This window comes from Apteryx mantelli, chromosome 22 (genome assembly GCF_036417845.1).
Source record: "Apteryx mantelli isolate bAptMan1 chromosome 22, bAptMan1.hap1, whole genome shotgun sequence".
Taxonomy (NCBI): domain Eukaryota; kingdom Metazoa; phylum Chordata; class Aves; order Apterygiformes; family Apterygidae; genus Apteryx; species Apteryx mantelli.
Genome location: NC_089999.1, coordinates 5743581 through 5762114, shown reverse-complemented (window position 1 = coordinate 5762114; position 18534 = coordinate 5743581). Strand labels below are relative to the sequence as shown.

At 47.6% G+C, this 18534-nt stretch overlaps 1 protein-coding gene across 1 annotated transcript in view; it reads right to left on the bottom strand.

Annotated features, from left to right (window-relative positions):
- Window positions 1–18534, bottom strand: part of MYBBP1A (MYB binding protein 1a) — a 60173-nt gene that overhangs the window by 17799 nt on the left and 23840 nt on the right. The window lies entirely within an intron of this gene.

The window sequence follows — 18534 nt, the reverse complement described above, 5'->3', positions numbered from 1 at the left end:
ACTGGCGCTAACAATTAACACGTAGCTCTCATACAGTCTATTTTTCCAGAGCAAACTGTATAGTTAACTCCTTTTGAAAAAGGAGAAAATTAAACCACAGGGAGAAGAACTGAAATGAGTCAGCCAGAAAATTCAGGGGCAGAAACTAAATCAAAACTAAAACCCTGCTCTTCAGTCCCAGTCCAACGATATAACCACAAGAAACAACACTTCCCGCTTCTCCCACAGATGCCATCCCGGCCCAACAAGTTCAAACCAAAATAGGAGAGGCAGCAACGTTCTTCTTTAGAGAGGGGCACAACGGTCACGCCTTGCTCACAGCACTTGCTGGCATGCGAGAAAGGATCCTGGATGTCATCAGTAGCTTGCTTAACAAGTAAAAATACTCGGAGAAAACCATCTAGCAACAAGGACCACAAAGCTGCCGCGTGAGCTTGGGAATTAGCGGTCCTCAGCAACGGACCTGCAGCCACAAGCTCATGCCCCCTCCTGAGCAACGTCGCGCCACCGGCTGGAAGGGCATGAGCTCCCCGCAGAGCGGCAGTCCCTGGCAGGTTTCACAAGAAAGATTTTAGACACTCAGAGAGGAATCGCTTTCATGACCTCCAGGAGCTTCTCCAGGCAACATATTCTTTATCACCTAATATAACAGGAGCCAGGAATGTGAGCCCTGTGCAAGAAAATAAGACGAGACCCTAAGTGACTCAAATCTCTACAAACCATTTCCTTTAGGTCACAGAGAAATAGCGCTCTCTCTGCAGTTCGTTCTCCTCATTTTATCTTCTCAAATAAATGGACATAACGCAGCTGAAAGTGGACACACTGGAGGTGTGAACACCTATGTGTTTGGAAGCAAGAGTTCATTTCCCACCCAGCACCTGCTTTGGAGGGTCAGCCAGAGCTCCCCGAGATGACGAGCCATCTCGCTTGCCCATCTTGACACGTCACAGCAGCCTGATTTTTGGGAGCCCCGACACTCAGCATTTTCTAAAAATGAGGCCATTTAGAGGATTTCTCAAGCTGCCTTTCTCCCAGAATGAGGCTCTTTCCATTGCTAGTCACTTCTGAAAACACAGGCTACCGTCATTTGGTGGTGCTCCTGTGACGGTTTTCTATTCTGTGAAACAGGTTTCGGTACTTGCGTGCTGCAAGAAAATGCACAATGCGTTCGCAAAATGTCTTCATTTACACACACTTAAAACCAAACAAACTAAGCAGTATTTTCATAAGCTCACACTCCAAGACGCAAGCCCTCCTCTTGCTGAGCAGCAGTAAAAAGAAACATTCCCAATGTACCTGTCACATGCCCGTCTCCTGTCTACTTTCTTACAGGATCCTCAGAAGCAGCCAGGAGCCGTCCACGTGCTAACTAGAGGAGGCACCGACCTTGCACAAACCGGCAATTCCCACCTCCTGACCAAGACCTGTGAAGAGCGAGACCACACGCAGCACCTTAGGAGGAGACAGGCCATCCCAGCTAGTACAGAGCTTTTGCATCAAAATACTATTAACCCCCAAAATTTCTCACAGACCATCATCTACCCTTAACATGTTCATGGTGTGCCTTTCATACATGATACATGGAGCAGCTGCACGTGTTTTGCCATCACCTCGCAGACCGGCAGCGATTTGAAGTTTGGAAAAGTGCTCCCAGAAGATCCAGCACAAACCTGGAGCCCAACAATGCCCCAGCTCTGCCCCGCTGCCTCCCTCCCCTCCTCAGCACCACTAATTTTTTGGAACATCATACGAGCAGTTGGCACTTTGGGAAGCTGCCAGAACAACACTGTTCCCAGTGATACCATAGAGGATTCCCTGCATTTGCTGAGCGCCAAATTGAGCTTGCTGAGTTCCCGACAGCCCTCTGAGAGGCAAGTGTCCTCCACGCTTTACACACCGTCAGAAATAGCAGAAGACCCAAGAGTTCCCAACTACCAAACCCTGGTCGGGTTCAGAAAAGGCAGACCCCCATATGTACAACCTCTGAAATGAAAATGTTTGAAAACAGCTACAAGCAGTGAGAAGCACTTGACAGCTTTGCTCTTTAAGGGCAGGGGGGAACGCTGCAGCCCATCTTGTGCCCAAAGAGCCACCCCGTTCCCTAAGCAAAGCCTTTTCTCCTTAATTTCTGCTAAAAAAAAGGATTATAAACCAGTACAACAATAAATAAAAGCAAAGTCTACTCAAACAAGGATAGCAGTTACACACATTTACTCCCACACAGATCTATCAACCATATGACTAAACGAGGCAGAAACGCTCATTATCAGTCTACGTGGGAGATGAGAAACACGAAGCAGCCGTAGGGCCGACCCCGTGTTTTCCCCGCCAGCTTTGTTTATTTTTTCTTATCTCCAATGATTACACAAAACGCCACTCAGTATAAATGGTCAAGATTTCTTTCCAAATTAGTAACCGGGCTCCCTGCAGTAACGGAGATGTGCGGGTAATTCCCAGATGTGCTCCCCTAGCGTATCTGGAAGCTCGGAAGAGGAGCAATCCGGCGGGGTGCCTGGGTTATACAACGTGCCTTTACCCTTCTCAGCAAAGGACAAGACATACAGCCCGGCTACTTGGAAAGGCAAGCAACGGATTAACCCCTACCACTTCAGCCACTGCTTTTTTATTGAAAGCAAACATCTACCACAGGTGTAGCCATGGAGGTCAGAACGGCAGCTCTCCGAGGCCCCGTGCAGGAGAACCGGCTGCCCGCAAACAGGCCAAGGTGTCCTTCGATTGCTGCAGCCGCAAAGGAGAAAAGCCAAAAACAAACAACCCTTTGCAATGATGCAGAGATTATGTTTGCAATGTTCAAGAGATGAAGGCATGACCCAAATTCAGGGCTGTTTTTCAAAGAAAAGCACACTAATAGGAAGACACTTCTTTCTGCTGCAAAGAGAAATGCTTTGTTTCTGGTCCCAAGTGTTTTGCAAGGCTAGCTGGAAGAGGCTTTGCAAGCAAGTGAAAAAAGAAGATACCCCACAAACACACTCTCATCGGAGACACCAAAATCAGCAGTCACCCAGGGTCACCATCAGAGGAGCAAGAAACCGAAGACGTGGCCACATCACAGCACTGCAGACACAAAGTCTGAATTTTCACGCAGCCGTTTTGCCCGATAATCTCAAAGCAGCTTGAGGGCTACACCCAATTAACCTCCCCAGCCCCTCAGGGCATTTCCATCTTACGCAGGAGGGGCAATACCTTTAACTGGCTTGCCCGAAGCACATGCAGTGCAGGAATAATCTTGTTAGGTCTGGACTAGGACAGTATTTGAGCTATGTCAGACCTCACACGTCAGAACAGCACTAGTGAAGAGTTTAAAAACTTACCAAAGACACCAAGCTGGATTTTGCCCACCTTATTCCTGTCTTTTTTGCACTGCGGACACAGTTTTCTCAACACAAAGCATGGACTGAAGAAGCATCAGCGGCTTTAGTGCTGATCATTTCGCTGCTCTTGGAAGTCCAGGAGGCAAAAACGTACGGGTGCTATCACACCACAAAGACCAGTGGTATTTCAGAGCAGAGATGTCTCCGTCCTGGCGCACAAGCTACGGCAGCAAGGCTACAGCACAACCTGACCCGCTGGCGCCTCTGATCTGGCAAACGTACACGCTGTAACAGCAGCCCTCAGTACACAATCGCCAGCATGAAGGTTACTCTGCAACCACAGGGACATGCCAAAAACTAATGGCACTTCTAAAAATTCTCACCCGCCAAGTCCATTTCAACACATGGGTTTTCAAAATGCACCTCTTATTAAATCGCATCTCTCGTCTTCTGCTTTAAAATACCCCTCTCTAGCACTTGTCATTGCAGAACCCAACAGAGGGGAAAAGAAGGGCAGTAATAATCAAGGATACTAAAGTTTTCACTTTTGAAAGTTTGGAGACCTTTTCTCATTCCACCCTTCCTCAAGGACAGGCAAGCAAACAAGAGCCTACACCATTCTCATAACATCACACAGCAAATCAGTGAAAGAGTCGAATTCGAGTCTCAGTTATGCTGGTGCAAACCCAAAATAACGCTCGTGTACTGTGCTCTTCCTCCGAACCCACCTCCAAAACCTACCAGCTCACAGAAGCAGCAGCGCTTTCACGCTCGGCTCTTCGCTGAAACTCCTGGTCTAAACACAACGTGGTGCTGCCAGCCCCTCCAGGTCTCGCAGCCTCAGCATGCCTCCGTGGATCACGGGCTGCGCTCGTGACAAACGTCACCCGGAAAGCTGGGGTAAAGGAGCACGTGCCAAGAACGTGGGAAATGCTAAACGTGCTTTCTTTTGATTTTAAGAAACAGCCAAGTTTCCCAGCTAGCTGCAATTGGTTACATGTTAAAACAAAACAAAGAACAAGCTCCAGCTAACAAGCGTCTGGATTATAGAGAATAACCTGCCATTTATTCCCACCGCGCAGGACAACCGGAGCCCCAGGGCAAAAGTCCCTCCCAATTACTGTCAAAGCATCTGTAAAAAGAAAACCAAGGGCCCACAAAGCCATGAAGCAAGTGCCAAACCGTCCCCATTTCTGCTCCCACAGCTCCGCTGCTCTGGTTTTACGCTGGCACTGGGTGCGGGATGGAGAGCGGCTCCTGCAGAGCAGCCTGGACTTTCGGGACCTGCTCCTCATTTCTCTACCCCTTTTGCTGCGGACATCGTACTGCTTCTGTGCCTATAAGCTGCAGGTTTGTCTGCTGAGCGTTTGGCAGGCAGAGTCCAAGTCAGGAACAACCTTGGAGCTCGGGAGCTTACTGAAAAGGGCAAATCATGAGAGTGAAAGGAAAAGAGGCCGACGACAGGGGCGCGCTCTGTGCCGTAGAGTGAATTCACAGCATGCAATGCAGAAGCGACAGCAATTCAGTATATGTTCTGCATACATGCAACTTTCCTAACGTACCTTGACACATTATAACCAGAATTATAAAAGATGGAGATAACCCACTGAGCTCTCCAACTCTGCGGGCAAGACGGCCAACTTTGCTAGAACTGCTGGGACAGTATTTAACGGAGCGCTTAAACTCGTGATGAACTTTAAAGCCCGAGTTTCACACAGCCCGCTGACCTCGACGGGAGCAGACTGCAAATTCTCCGGGGAGCCGAAAGGAGAGGAGGGAAAAAAAGGACCCTTTCCTAAATTAAGTACATGCCAAAAACGATCCTTCAAAATCCCTCGGTAGTATCATCACTGAAATAGCATCAAGTGGCAACTATTCACTTAAAACACAAAAAAATCTTATTTGAAGGCTTTAGGAGTAAAAAGTGAAACCCACAGGCAACTAGGAAACATTTGCCAGACCGGCTCCCCCCAGGGCACCAGCTGCGGCTGCAGCAGTCCCCGCACGGCGCACGCAGACGTGCTTCACCCGTGCTTCCATTCAAGGGGACGGGAGGGTAACACAAAGTCCTGACTGTGGCTTAACATGACTATTTTTGAGAACAAACATTAATTTTTAACTTCCTTAGCACTGCTGAAGCAAAACACACCCAGGCAATGGAGTGGGGTCTCTCGCCTCCGGACTTCGCGGGCCGGGAAGGAGCAAGTCTCTGCCCTAGAGCCTCCAGCTGCCGCAGCACCCATCGAAATCTGCCCCCATCAAAGCACAGCCGGAGCGGCCCGCGTCCCACAACGGCCGCCCAGGAGCGCTCAGCACGGCCTCGCCAAAACCCGCCCAACTGGAGAGTCGCACACCCGAGAGCTGAATTCTCCTGGCCAAGAAGCCATCAGAACAAACGGTATTTTACAGCTTAAATTAAGTTCCTGCGACAAGCGGATGAGAAAAATTTTGCATGGCTGGTTAATTACGATATGTAAAGCATTTAAGTGAAACCTAAATCACATTTTACAACCCTCGATGAGTAAGGCAATCTTGCTCAGTGTACTCCCACCAAACCTCCTAGCTCATCAAGCTCTTGCAATTTTCAGGGTTTTTGAATAAGTCATTCTGTTCTGCAGCCCAGTTTCATTCAAAGTAGATTGTACCTGTCCCTTCTTCCGAGTAATAATGCAGATTTCCACAGATATGGCAGGATGCTTTCCATACGGGATCCTTTAAATAACTCACAACAGCTTGCCACTTTTTATTACCACTTTTAAAATAATTCTGACACACAAGACACATTTTGCTCCTATACTAGATGCAGGTTATCTGTTTAGGCCTTCCTTGAGTGCAAAAAATTATCACAGAGTTTGGTTTCGATTTCATTCTTTTTAAGTCAATTATTTTATGTCTAAACCTCTGATAGCCACCATGCCTCTCTCTAGCTAGTCTCCAGAAAAGCTGAACAGCAGTTTGCAAACACAAGGGTTTGTGTGTCCTTATAAGCAGCTGGAACGTACAGCCCCAGCGATTCCCAGTGCCGGCCAACTTTCCAGTCACAGCAACACTGGACTCAAGGAGAAACAGAAAATGGAAAAGCAATCACCTGCCAGTCACCTGCTCGGTGCAGTGTTAAGTCCCTAGAGGTAGCCGGGCAGCTGGACGTCTCACCCGCATGAGAGAGGCTCAGCACCAATGTCTCAGAGATGCTGGAAATCTCTGGCTAAGACGCCTGCAAGCAGGAGAAAACCACGCGCACAACACTGGTGCTTCCAGTTCTCAGATCCTGATCCCTGCTTTGGTAGCTCTGCTTCTGGGTTTGAAATTTCGCTAACCTACTTGCTGGAAAAGAGCAAAAGCTCCTGGGAAGACAGCAACCGAAGCAAAAGTGACTGGAAAGAAATGCGAAGAGATCTTCATCTTTCTACCCTTCCTGCTGACTCTTCCTCCCACCCTCCCTTTCTAATCGTTATCATCTTTCATACACTTCCTCACCCATGGCTCAGATGTCCTGCTTTACGCAGCAGCAAAGAGAAGTGCAGAAGTCTACACGTTGCACTCCTGCTCCCACGGCTCTGCATAGCAGCTGTCACGTCGATCAGATGGGCTGCTAATCTCATTCTGCTGCTACGGCGCGCTTGTCTACGATACAGAAAGTTTTGTCACATTAGCTATACTGGCACCTCCTCCTCCGCCACAACATGAAAATAGCTATTCCAAGGCAGAAGCGCTTAAACCACCATTGCTCAATCTGGCTGAAAAAGAAGGAGTGAGCTATGCTCGGTATGAACCGCCTTTACGTAATACAGCTGCATCCACGCTACAGTTATGTCACCCTTAGCCCTGCTGGTAAAAACCATCATTGCCTTCACCGTAAAGTCACACCAGGATGATTTTTTTTTAAATGTACCTGAACCAGCAGAAAATCTAGGAGTAGCAGTCAAGAGACTGGAGCAGCTTGCCTGCAGACCTGGGTAGACACACTGCCTTCGCTTACATAAAAGTTTCTTTATGCCCTAAAACATCATTAATTATGGGTTATCCAGGGACTCTGCAATCACTGGAAAGTGTCCTCTCCACCGCTGCTGAGGAATGGATTTTTCCATGCTCGGTTCCTCTGCAAACAGTGCTCTGGGGGACGCTCTTGTCAGAAGAGCCCCATCTTCTGCCTGTCTAACCAGGGGAGCCCAACGGCGAGAGCCTGCTCAGGACGAGGGTCGCAGCAGGACGCGTGTGCTCTGCCCTCCGGTACGGCTACCGCCTGCAGCACCGCTCTGCTGGCCGCTGGGATAGAAAAGAAACGAAGCTCCCTCCTACAGTCACCACGATCTAGCAGAAGCCAGTGACAGAAATAAGATGTTATTAGACTTTAAAGGCAGCAGAGATGAGTCAGTACACACAGGGAGAAGATTTGACACCGCAATTTTTCAGGGGGTATCTGCGCATTAAATACTGGCCTTCGCTGGCAGCTTTTCTGCCCGAGATGAAGGGTCTGCAGGACGCTCAGGCATCCAAAACAAAGAACATACAGTACGACACACGGGACTCCTGGGCCAGGCCTGGCTGATGGCATTAGAAACGAGCTTTGAACATCTCATCACGCACAACATAAAGATACAGCTAGTGAGCATGCAGGACTGGGGAAGACATTATTTACTGATGCTCTTCTTCCACGAGGGGCCAACGGCAGACCCTCAGGATGCGGCAATCCGTACAGAACAATCTGGATATTGGCCTGCTGCTTTGGTGAACGCAAAGATTCATTTCTCCCCAGGGTAACCACTTACCGTATCAGAAGGGCCAATCGGTCTTAATGCCTCCCTCAAAAAAGTCAATAGCTTATTATCCCAAATTCTTGAAAAATAAAAAGATGCCATAATTGTTAAGCAGCTTGCACAAGAAAACAAGATAAATCGGTAGCAGAACACAGATTAGTGCCCATGAGCAGGGATGTTTTCTTGCTCTCTTTGTAATGCCCTGAGGAACAGGACTGAAATATTAATGGGGAATATTGGTATCACAGGGTGTACTGAGATGAGAGGGGGAAAAAAAAAAAAAAAGCAATAGATCCTATGCAATGCATCCAAGCCTCTCCCTTCCCACGTTTATGTATTAAAAATATATATTTATATATATATATGATATGTATATATTATATAAAATATATATATTTATATAGTAAAAAAAAAAAGACAGGAAATATGTTTATTTCCCTCCACACTCCCAAATGCACTGCTCTCCAAAGTTAAAACAAAGTCACAATAAAGAAAAATGTCTAAGACAATCTGGTTTCTTAATACTGGCCTGTTGATTTTGGAGCATTTCCACTTTGCTTTAACAAGCTCTTCTGTCTGAACAACGGAGCTAGAAATGTCCTTCTGTTCGGAAACGAAAGCAAAGATTCTCATAGAACATCCAGGAGCCAAGGCTCAAAGAAATCATGCCAAATATCACGAAACCTCTTACAAAATCATTATCTGGGGCACTATCCCTTCTCTTGATCCTGGCTTTCCTCTGGAAAAAAATGCACCCCATAAACTTTTACTTGGTCAATGTTGATTTTATGTCAGCTTTGATTTTACTCCCATATGCACATGATCAAAACCCAAGAAACTCCTGCGGCACCTCAAGTTCATTGCACATATTTGTAAGACCAAAACCAAAAGATGCCCCCTCCAGTTCCCCCACTAGGGGTGCTTCTCCCAGCACTTTCCAAGCCAGATGTCCCCTCTGCACCACAAAGCCAATTCTCCCCAAATAAGGAGAGACATGCAATAGGATTTTCTTAGGCTATTTAGAAGGCAGCTACTGCATAATACAGTCTATTTAAAGAGACTTTGCTAAGGTCAAATTCAATAATTTAAGAGATTTAAGAGCAGTATGTATTCAAAAAAAGCCCATGTTGCCTATGCACCGTCTGCCTTTTAGCTGCAGTCCCCAATTTCCTAGACCACAGTCTTGCTGTCACAAGGACAAAAGTTTTCATCTTTTAAGAACATTTATCAGCAGATAACGAGAAATCAGAATTCCATTCACTCAAACGTCAACTATTGAAGTTTACCTTTCAAGCCATATTAAAAAAAAAGTACTCCTTGCACGCCAGTAAATTGTTAGCTTGGAACATTGCAATAAACAGCGCTGCTAAGCAAAATAAAAAAGTCGGAAATTGTACTAGGTTGAACTTTGTAGCCTCATCGATTCGGACGCTCGCCAGCGCATCCCTTCATTTTGCAGAACATGCCGAGAGAAGCCGCGTGACGCGACAGGCCGCACGTTGCCCTGGGGCACGAGGGCCACGGGTTTGAGTCCCTGCACTGCCAGGGCTGGCTCACAAATCCTGCACGGAAATCTCAACTCCTTTTTGTGCTTTAACTCTTGCAGGGTGGCATCTTAACAGTGGCCAGGAGAAGCCAGAGATAGAAGCAGCCAGACCCTACCCCCTAAAAAACAACAGAAAAGGCCCTGCCACCTCCTACTGGAGCTCATCGGACCAGCTCTGTCACTGACCACTACCAAGGCCAGCATTTCATTTTACACTGCAGAAGCCCTAATCTTTCTCAGCTGCCAACAAATCAACCTTCCAACATGCTTGCTAGTATTTCCAAAGTTGCAATAGCCCCATGTAACCATAGCAGCAAACATTACCCAAAACTTCAACAAAACAGGATTCAGTCCTGGTGTTTTTAAAGTATTTTGCAGCATGCAGCTTGAGCCCATATGACTGCGATAGTCACCACTTCATCACAACCACAGGCTTTTTTCCCCCCCTCCTGTTTTTTGTTAAGCTATTATTAAACACATGGCCATGACCTTGCCTCCAAGCAAACTTTGCCTGTTTGTTCCACACCAATATCTACTCATCACGTTGACCAAAGGGTGCTGTTGGACAGGCTGGGCAGAAAGCACCTAGGCGGCTCGCTGTCAAACGCGCTTCTTTTTAAAAACTATCAACTCCACACGTGTCAGGTGGCAATTCAGTAAGCTAGGAAGTTCCTCAGTCTTGGGAAATCACTGCAGTATGGACTATATCTAACTCAGCAAGCCCATCCAAGATGCAAGGCTGTTAATGCTACTGTTCAATCCCAACCTTGGATGGCTTTTGCCAGCAGCTGTCTACAGTACCAAGTAAAACATAGGTGACCTTAATTTTCTAAATGCCTTCTCAGCTAAGACTAGAAGTATGTTTCCTCAATCACTTAGGATTTGCTACATGGTCAGCAACACAAACAGCTGAACAGAATAAATGTTTTTGATATCCAAGGAAGCAGAATAAAGAGGCAAGTAGGACCTTTCTCTTGCTCTTTGTGCTGCACCCAGCACGGTGGAATAGGGAATAAAGACGGGGACTATTAACAGGGCACTTTCTCTTTGCCAGTCACTTAATGCCTGGTGCGGTTATGGATTTCTATGTGGGCAACGCAGGTGTCTATTTGCTAGACGTTTCTTGCAAAACCCTTCCACAGGGGCCATTCAAAGGCACCAAGCCATACAACAAACACCCCCATCTGAGGGAAAAACAGTGCAGCTAACAGCACGCACGATGCTCCAAAGAGATCGCTGCAGACGCAACGACACGAGTCCCTTGTCCATCTGAAAGGCAACACACGGGCATATAAAAGTTCGCAATGCAAATATAAGTCAAAACTCCTGTCAGGGGATTTCAAGCACTCTGCTTAACCGCAGTCAGGGGGAGCTGAAAAATTTAAACAGCTCTTTTTAAATTTTCAACCATCTCACACAAGCGAGAGGAAAAGGAGAAACAACTTATAAAGCAATTCATCCCAGACAGTGACATTTCACTATGGCATCAGACACCTTTCCAAAGGACATCAGAGACTATTTATAGATGCTGTCAACATCCTCCAAAGGAAAACAGTTTCTTGAGCTCTCCCAATGCAACAGAGGCTCTCAGAAGTGAAAAGCTGGGCTGCAATAATCCACATCCACAACCACCCTAAAGGTCTAGGAATTAAAAGCTTGGTCCTAAAATGTAGAGCACTCTGGCCCTGACCCAGCAAAGCACTTAAGCATTCAACTATTTCCCCTTTGACTTCAGAGGGACCATTTACATGCCTAGAGTTAGTCCACGTCACAGGGCTTTGCTGGCTCATGATCAGACGGCTCAGAAGTTTGCAGGAGTCGGCCCCCTAGTTCAGCTTTACCTTACAAAATGCAGGATCTCCTTGCCCACCTCATTAAACAGAACAAAAACAGGAATATGAAAGCAGGATGCTAGCCAGGGCAAAAGCGTGTCAGTTCGACGTACGCCTACCAGCTGCAAATGACTTCTCCTGCAAGGAGAGGGGTCTTTAGAGAAAGGATGCACGCGGGGCAGAGGGAGGCAAAGAGGAAGAAGCCTGCAGGCAACAGCCATGATGACGCTGTATTGCATAAAGGAGCCACCGCTGCCTCTGCACTTCACTCTTTGAAGATCTGCTCACCTCAACGGGACCTTGGGACGAGCCCAATGCCACCTCTGCAAAGGACACAGCAGCACATCCCGCCTCTGCAGAGGGGTGGAGGACGCTTTGAAGGAGGGCTACCTTTCAGTCCCCAAGCCTTCTGCTCAGCTAACATCAGCAGCCTGCTCCTCATTTCAGAAGTGGAGTCGAGCTGGTGCTGGTACTCATCTGGGGAGGTTTATTTTGCTTCAGTATTAGTTACAGCTTATGCAAAATCTTCCACACCAAGTCTTTCCTATACCACCCGCTGGAAGCTATCTGTGGGAATGCAGGCAAGGCACGGCGCACTAATGTAGCGATGCATCCATTTATCACAGTGCGAGGAGGAGCACTCCCACCCGCACGCACGCAGGGCTCCTGGTTTCTGATGCTGTGCAGTGCTTTTACGGCTCTTGCCGTATTAAAGTTTAATTACTTTTTAACTTAGATATTTACATAGAACATAAACCGTTCAGACAGATAACTGTCAACCAGCCAAGACCACTTTGGCAGGACTTCGGGATCATATTTTACTCTCCTGATGACGGCAGCTCTGGCACGGAATTACTTCAGTTCTGTAAAACTATTTCTATATATGTTCGATCCCTTTGGGGAGACTGCCAAAATACCAAGATTAATTAGTAACTTACCTAAAATACACTCTCTGTCAGATAGATCTTATAGGGCTCCTTGTCACTGACTGTTTTATAAAAACATATTCTGAAACATAAATTAATCTATACAACAAAAGATGACACTTCAAACTCTGTTTCAGTGCTCATTCTCATCTGCACACTAAGTAAAATGATTTTTATTAGTTTCGTGACAGCTCTGTGCTTACATCAGCTTTGCAGAGTTCTAGGCAAACCATGAAAAAGAAACTCTCTTGATGGACAAATACAGCATCATTATGCTCCCAGCTGCTGCAACATCCTCAATCAATATAGCTTTAAAAGTAAATAACACACGGATGCGTTCAGACTGATTCGTGACCACAGTGCAAAAGTAATTAAAAAGGCTCTCAGTAATAGTGTCGAAATGTATGTACCCCAGTGCCTTTCCCAAAGGAACAGAGCAAGGGATAGGTATCAACTCATTTGCCTAAACCCTATGAAAAAGTTACAGATTGGAAGTGGTCTTGGTGCCTGCCAGTACAACGGAGATGGGGACAACATCTCACTCTGGTAGTAGCAGATGGTTCATTTCCAAACTGGCTGTGACCATAAATAAAATTTTCATCGGCCATCAAACCCAAAAGAGGCAGAGCCTGTGTTGAGCCACTTGCCCTTAAGAGGCTCTTGCACAACAGCTGATACACAGAGCCATTACCGCTTAATTAAACTTAACAATGGGAGAACTAGCCCTTAAAGGGTTTCCCTATGGAGGTTACCACTTAAACACCAGTAAGGTATGCTCAGCTGTTTGTGTTGCAAACAAAATGCTCTTTTATTTCAGCTTGCTTCGGGAGCAGCAGGAAGTATGTCCTCGCACAGTGCTTGGTGCTGTATTTTAACAGACCCCAATGCACAGAACACGCTGCTGGTGCATCAACTAACCAGATGATTTCTAGCACAGACCATCAAGGCGGCTCCACAGGGATGCTGTCCAGCAGCCTAAAACAACTCCACAAAGAGTCACAATGATGAAGTTTTGCTGCTGGAACAGGATGACCGCCCAGTGGTCAGAGCACTGGCTTAAGACTCAGAAGATCAGAATTCAATTCTGAGCTCAACCACTTATCTTCCCTGTAGGAGAGAAGGACCAGACCTTCCTACGGCAGTAAATGCTCTGTTGGGAGCAGTGTCTTACCAGGTGCACGCGCACTGCTTTCCACAGCAGTGTCCTGCTGGTCAGCAAGCAGTATTTTTCAGGGAAAAGCATGCTTGTTCCAGGACAGGCTTCCAGAGAGGTTTTTGCTTCAGCCCATTTACAGTTCACAGCTGGCACTTGGAGCTTGCGCTTGCTGCAGAAGCCTGCATCAGCAAAAAACCTGGGCACCGCAGTGCAACCAGCCACGCGTTCTCCTTCTTCACCTCATCCTCAGACTGACAAAGTTAATCATTAGGGAAAAAGCATTAGTTCACTGACTCATCCAGCCCTCTGGCAGCACCTGCACGTACGAGAATGTGTACGGTGCATGGAGAGGCAGGGGGGGAGCTGCAATAAGAGCCTCACCATAACTGATGATGCATCACCAAAGGGTTTGTGCTGTTACAGCTTCAGAGGGACAGCCCAAGACCGCACGCAGTTCCTGAACTAGATGTTACTGCAGTTACGCTCAACATCCTGATGCTGCTAAAAATAAACCAGGAAGACATTCCTCACCTAAGGCTCAGGAGGGTTCTGGTATGTAGCTGAGTCATGCGACAATCATTAAATTAAACACTTCTTGTTCCTCGGTTTACACTCCATCAGCACAAGCCAAAAAAACAACCCATTTGTGTGTTGTGAAAAAGCAACACCGCACCCACTGAAACGAGGCACAAGGAAGCAATCCGAAGCCAGGGTCTCCTGGAAAACAATTACAGTAGTAAGACCAAATTGCATTAAAGAAAGGAGGAAGTGAGAACAAGCTCATACACATTTATTTCCAACAGAATTGCAGAGAATGTGGTTAGTGCTTGTAGAAGACATCGGATTGACAGCAATATCCTTAGTCAACAAAGCAGCACACCAGCCTCCCCCACCTGTTAGCACCGCACACATTCTGCTTGGCTAATTGCAAGGCTTTGCACTGCCAACAGGATCATCCGTGCCAGAAGCTTACTGCAATTTATTAGAGCTAGGTCAATGCAGAGGTTTAACACAAGCTCTGGTTTTGATGACATGTCATTTCCCCATGCTAGTCTTATCACCAAAGAATATATTCCCAGCTGTCGTTTGTACTTAATCTGTTTGGAGCACGTGTGTATGTGGGTATGCACGCACGTAAGGGATTCTCAGAACAACCGCTACACTCTACTTAGGTGTAAGCTCAGTGTCGACAAGAGAAAGCTATCAAATCTGCCAATACGTACAAGACTGGTGCGTGCACTGGCTCCACGGTCCTGTCACTGAAGACATTTCTCCTCATTGCTGTATCAGGTACAAGATCATAAACAGCGTGATTGATTTTCAGGGCCTCTCTCCTCAGAGCTGCATCCCACAAACTGGATTAGACCCTCCAGAAAGTTTTATTTCTTTACCACCTTGTCTTTTTATTATTTTAACTTGTAGCATTCTTCTCACCTATTAAAGGCTCTCTTGAAAAGCTTTGCAGTAACTACTTACAATCTAGTGATTTCATACAATTACTCTTCAGTTTTTCCTACTGTAGACAACAGGGCAACTCACACAGATCACAGACATGCAGTAGGCCATATTTTGAGAAGGCCGTGCATGACAGCTTTAAGTTGTATGTTGGTTTAACCTACACATATGGGAAAGCAAGGACCAACAAGGGTTTAGGAAAAAGATTCTGACTGTTATGGTTAAAAAAATAAAAAAATAAAAAAGGAAGACCCAGCAAATCCCACAAGATTTCCTAGTTAAGTAAATGAAAAACATTCAAACGGCTGAAACGGGTAAAACTGAGCAATCAAGGCACCAGATGCCAGGGAGTTACGGTGCACTTCAACCACCAGCAGAAGACAATTCATGGTGTCCTGCAGTCAGGGTGTCTCATGGAAGGAGGGAGGCCCAGCTCAGACGCATGAACTGCCTGATACAAGGTGATTTTGGCAGTCTGCCGTCACACAGATCTCCATCCTGTATCTTTTTGATGTATAGGCTCTGACAGGCACCAAAGCGAATTCGGGCCTGGCTGACATCTCCCCTTCCCAGACCAAGCGCCCCTGCCCTTCCTTCCCCACCCACATGAACACCAATCTGTCCAGCTCCGGAAAAGGGAAACGGTCGTGCTAGTGCCTCCCGCAGGCATCCCTGTGCCAGGAGTAACGTCACTGACACAGACCTTGGCTACAGCTACAAGCTGCAGTTTCAAGTTCAAGCTCAGTTAGACCACTGCAAATTCGACACGCCAGTTTAAAACAGGTTATACAGGCTGAGCTTACTGCTGGAAAAACCTACCAACCCAACCACTATAAGCTGGGTTTAAAACTGCCTGAAGAGCTCTCATCAGCCAAAATGCTCTTTGTTTTATCTCACAAAGTACCTCACTACGGAGGTGAAGACCCTTATTGCTGCTTTAGGCATGTGGGAGCAGTGGCGAAGGGGCTAACTTCACGTTAGTCACACTGTTTAAAATGGTATTTTTACAGCTTCCCTTTTTTTTTTTTTTTTCTCCTGTTAAGCTTTGCATTGAGATGCACCCTCCGATACACCCGCCTTCCAGGCTCTCTAGGAGACCCTTCAATATTCTCTGTATTTTAAAGGAGGGGGACTGAGGCAGACAGGTTGTGGCAATGCCAGCCCTAGTTGCCCAGGTCATCAGCTAGAACCAACAGCCCACATGAGACACGCTCCGCTTTGCAAGATCCTCGCACCCACTTCACAGGAGCCACAGCTTCACGCTACCGAACGCTACCGCTGGACGAAGCAAAGCCCAGCTTTCATCCGGTCGCTGCCGCCCCTGCACTGACGGTCCCTGCGCCATGGACGAGACCAGGGAACGATGAGAGTTAAAACTAACGCAGCAAAAGGGTACGCGTACAGGGGAAGGTAAGTTTTCAGCCAAATCCTCACGTCTGTTCGGCCAAACGATTGCACGAATACTCAGGCACTAGACGGGAAGCGGGTCCCCAGGGGCAGGCCAAACGCCGGGGCTGGCGAGGCCGGGCTGCTCCTCTCCGAGGCAAGGCCGGCCGAGCAGCGCCTGCCTTTCCCAGGGGAACAGCCCTCCGCCGCGGCTGCCCGGCAGGCCAAGTTTCGCGGACCCGCAGCAGCTCACAACAGAAGGCGCAGCAATGGCCCTGCACCTACGCTTAGGGCTTGCTCCTTCTAGCCAAGAGCCTGGGGCTCCTTGCCCCATGCTGGGCGGCTCGCTGAGCCCACGGGAAAGCGTGCTGCCAACAGCCGCAGCCAGGCTGTCACTCAGCGTCCAAGTCCTCCTTCACACTAGCAGCCCTAGCACGAGCAGAGCTCCTCGAGGTAAGAGCTGGACATGAACACCAGCAGCCACCAGACCTTGCCTTACAACTCTGGCTCCAGCTCAGCTGAGAGGAGAGACAGAAGAGACCCCTTGCCTCAATGCCGCTCTCACAAACTCCCAGTTATCTGCAGAGAGGGGGAAGGAATCCCTCTCTCCACCCTCCCCACGAACCGCTTTTCCCTTCATTCAAAACTACTTTAAAGAAAACTGACCTGAAGGTGCGTCCGCTTCTCCCTGCCTCCTTGGGAAGGGCCTCCCGTGGGCCGGCTGGGAGAGCAGCCCGCAGCCCCACCAGGCCAGAGCCGCGGGGTCCATTAGCAGGCGGCCAACAGGAGACACCTGGCCAGAGCCGCGGGCCTCCAGCTTCCCGTGCAGAGCACAGCGCTCCCCTCGCGGCACGGGCCTGGGGGCTCCCTGCCAAAGGGAGCTGCAGAGCCAAGGAGTTAAACTCACAGTGGGATTAGCTGTTCATACAGATACAACAGGCACCGCCAAAACGATCATAATTAATAACAGAAGCATTAGAAGGAGGATTAGGGCTTATGTCTCGGGGATTAAGGTAGTTTAATGATTAGAGGCCAATATTTGGGAGCTGAAAACGGGAGGCTACCCACTTGCCTCTGAAGCATTAGGCTGGCCACGGTCAGGGTATCAGGAGGCCTTCAGTGTCTTTAGGAATCTGAGTTAGGATAGTCCTTGGCGATAGCTAAGCCCCTCCATGTCCACCTCACTGTCCCAGAGGCTGCCAGGAGCTGCAGAATCTCCAGGGAAGTTATTCCACTGCTTTACCCACAACCTCGCTGTGCCACCTACACCCATCCAGCTTGTCCCTACGCTTGCCTGTCCCTTAGGACACCACCAAGGCACATTTGCACCGAGGATCAGTGGGGAAGTTTAATCCCAAACCTGACAAATTAGGCATTTGGTGGGGAGAAGCCAGAATTCCAGAAAATGAAGCAGCTTGCAAAAATGTAAAGCTGCAACTCCAAAGGCTTTCCACGGCTTACTCCCCACGCTGCCTTTGTTTAAACAGTCGTATATCCATGTTCTCTATCCACTCTCCCACACACAGCACACTGCACATCTTTCCTCACTCCTCTCACCCACAGATAAACAGACTCTGGAAACGAAGCTTGAGCAGATAGCTGTGGGAGCCCTGAAAGAAGAACAGTGCTATTCCCTGTGGGGAAGCAAAGATATCCACATGAATGAAGCTGTTTGCTGAGGATGCTGTTCTGGTCTCTTGAGGATAGGATCAAGTAGGTGCTTTCTAATTAATTTGTTTGTTATTTGTGTAACACATCCTTGTTTCTGTCCACTGAGATTATTAATAGCTTAATTCTCTTTTTCTTTTCTTTTTTTTTTGTTTAATCAGAGCCATTCAGAGCCATTTTTGTTTAATCAGAGCCGGGTAAAAGAGCCTGAAAGCAGAAATAACTGCAGTTTGCACTAACAATGTAAAGCAGCTTTAAAGTAAACACATACCTAGCCTTCCACATTCCCTCTAATCATCAGAAACAATAAAACAGCTATTTATGAAACAGAAAGGTCAATCTAGATGCACTTCTGTGGGGACAGATGCACATTACAGCTAGGGGGTGGGAAAGTTCAAGACAACGCTACTGGCCTAAAGGGGTTTTGGTTATTGACTACATGGAAGGCACCGCTGCTGCAGTGGATGCTGCAGGGA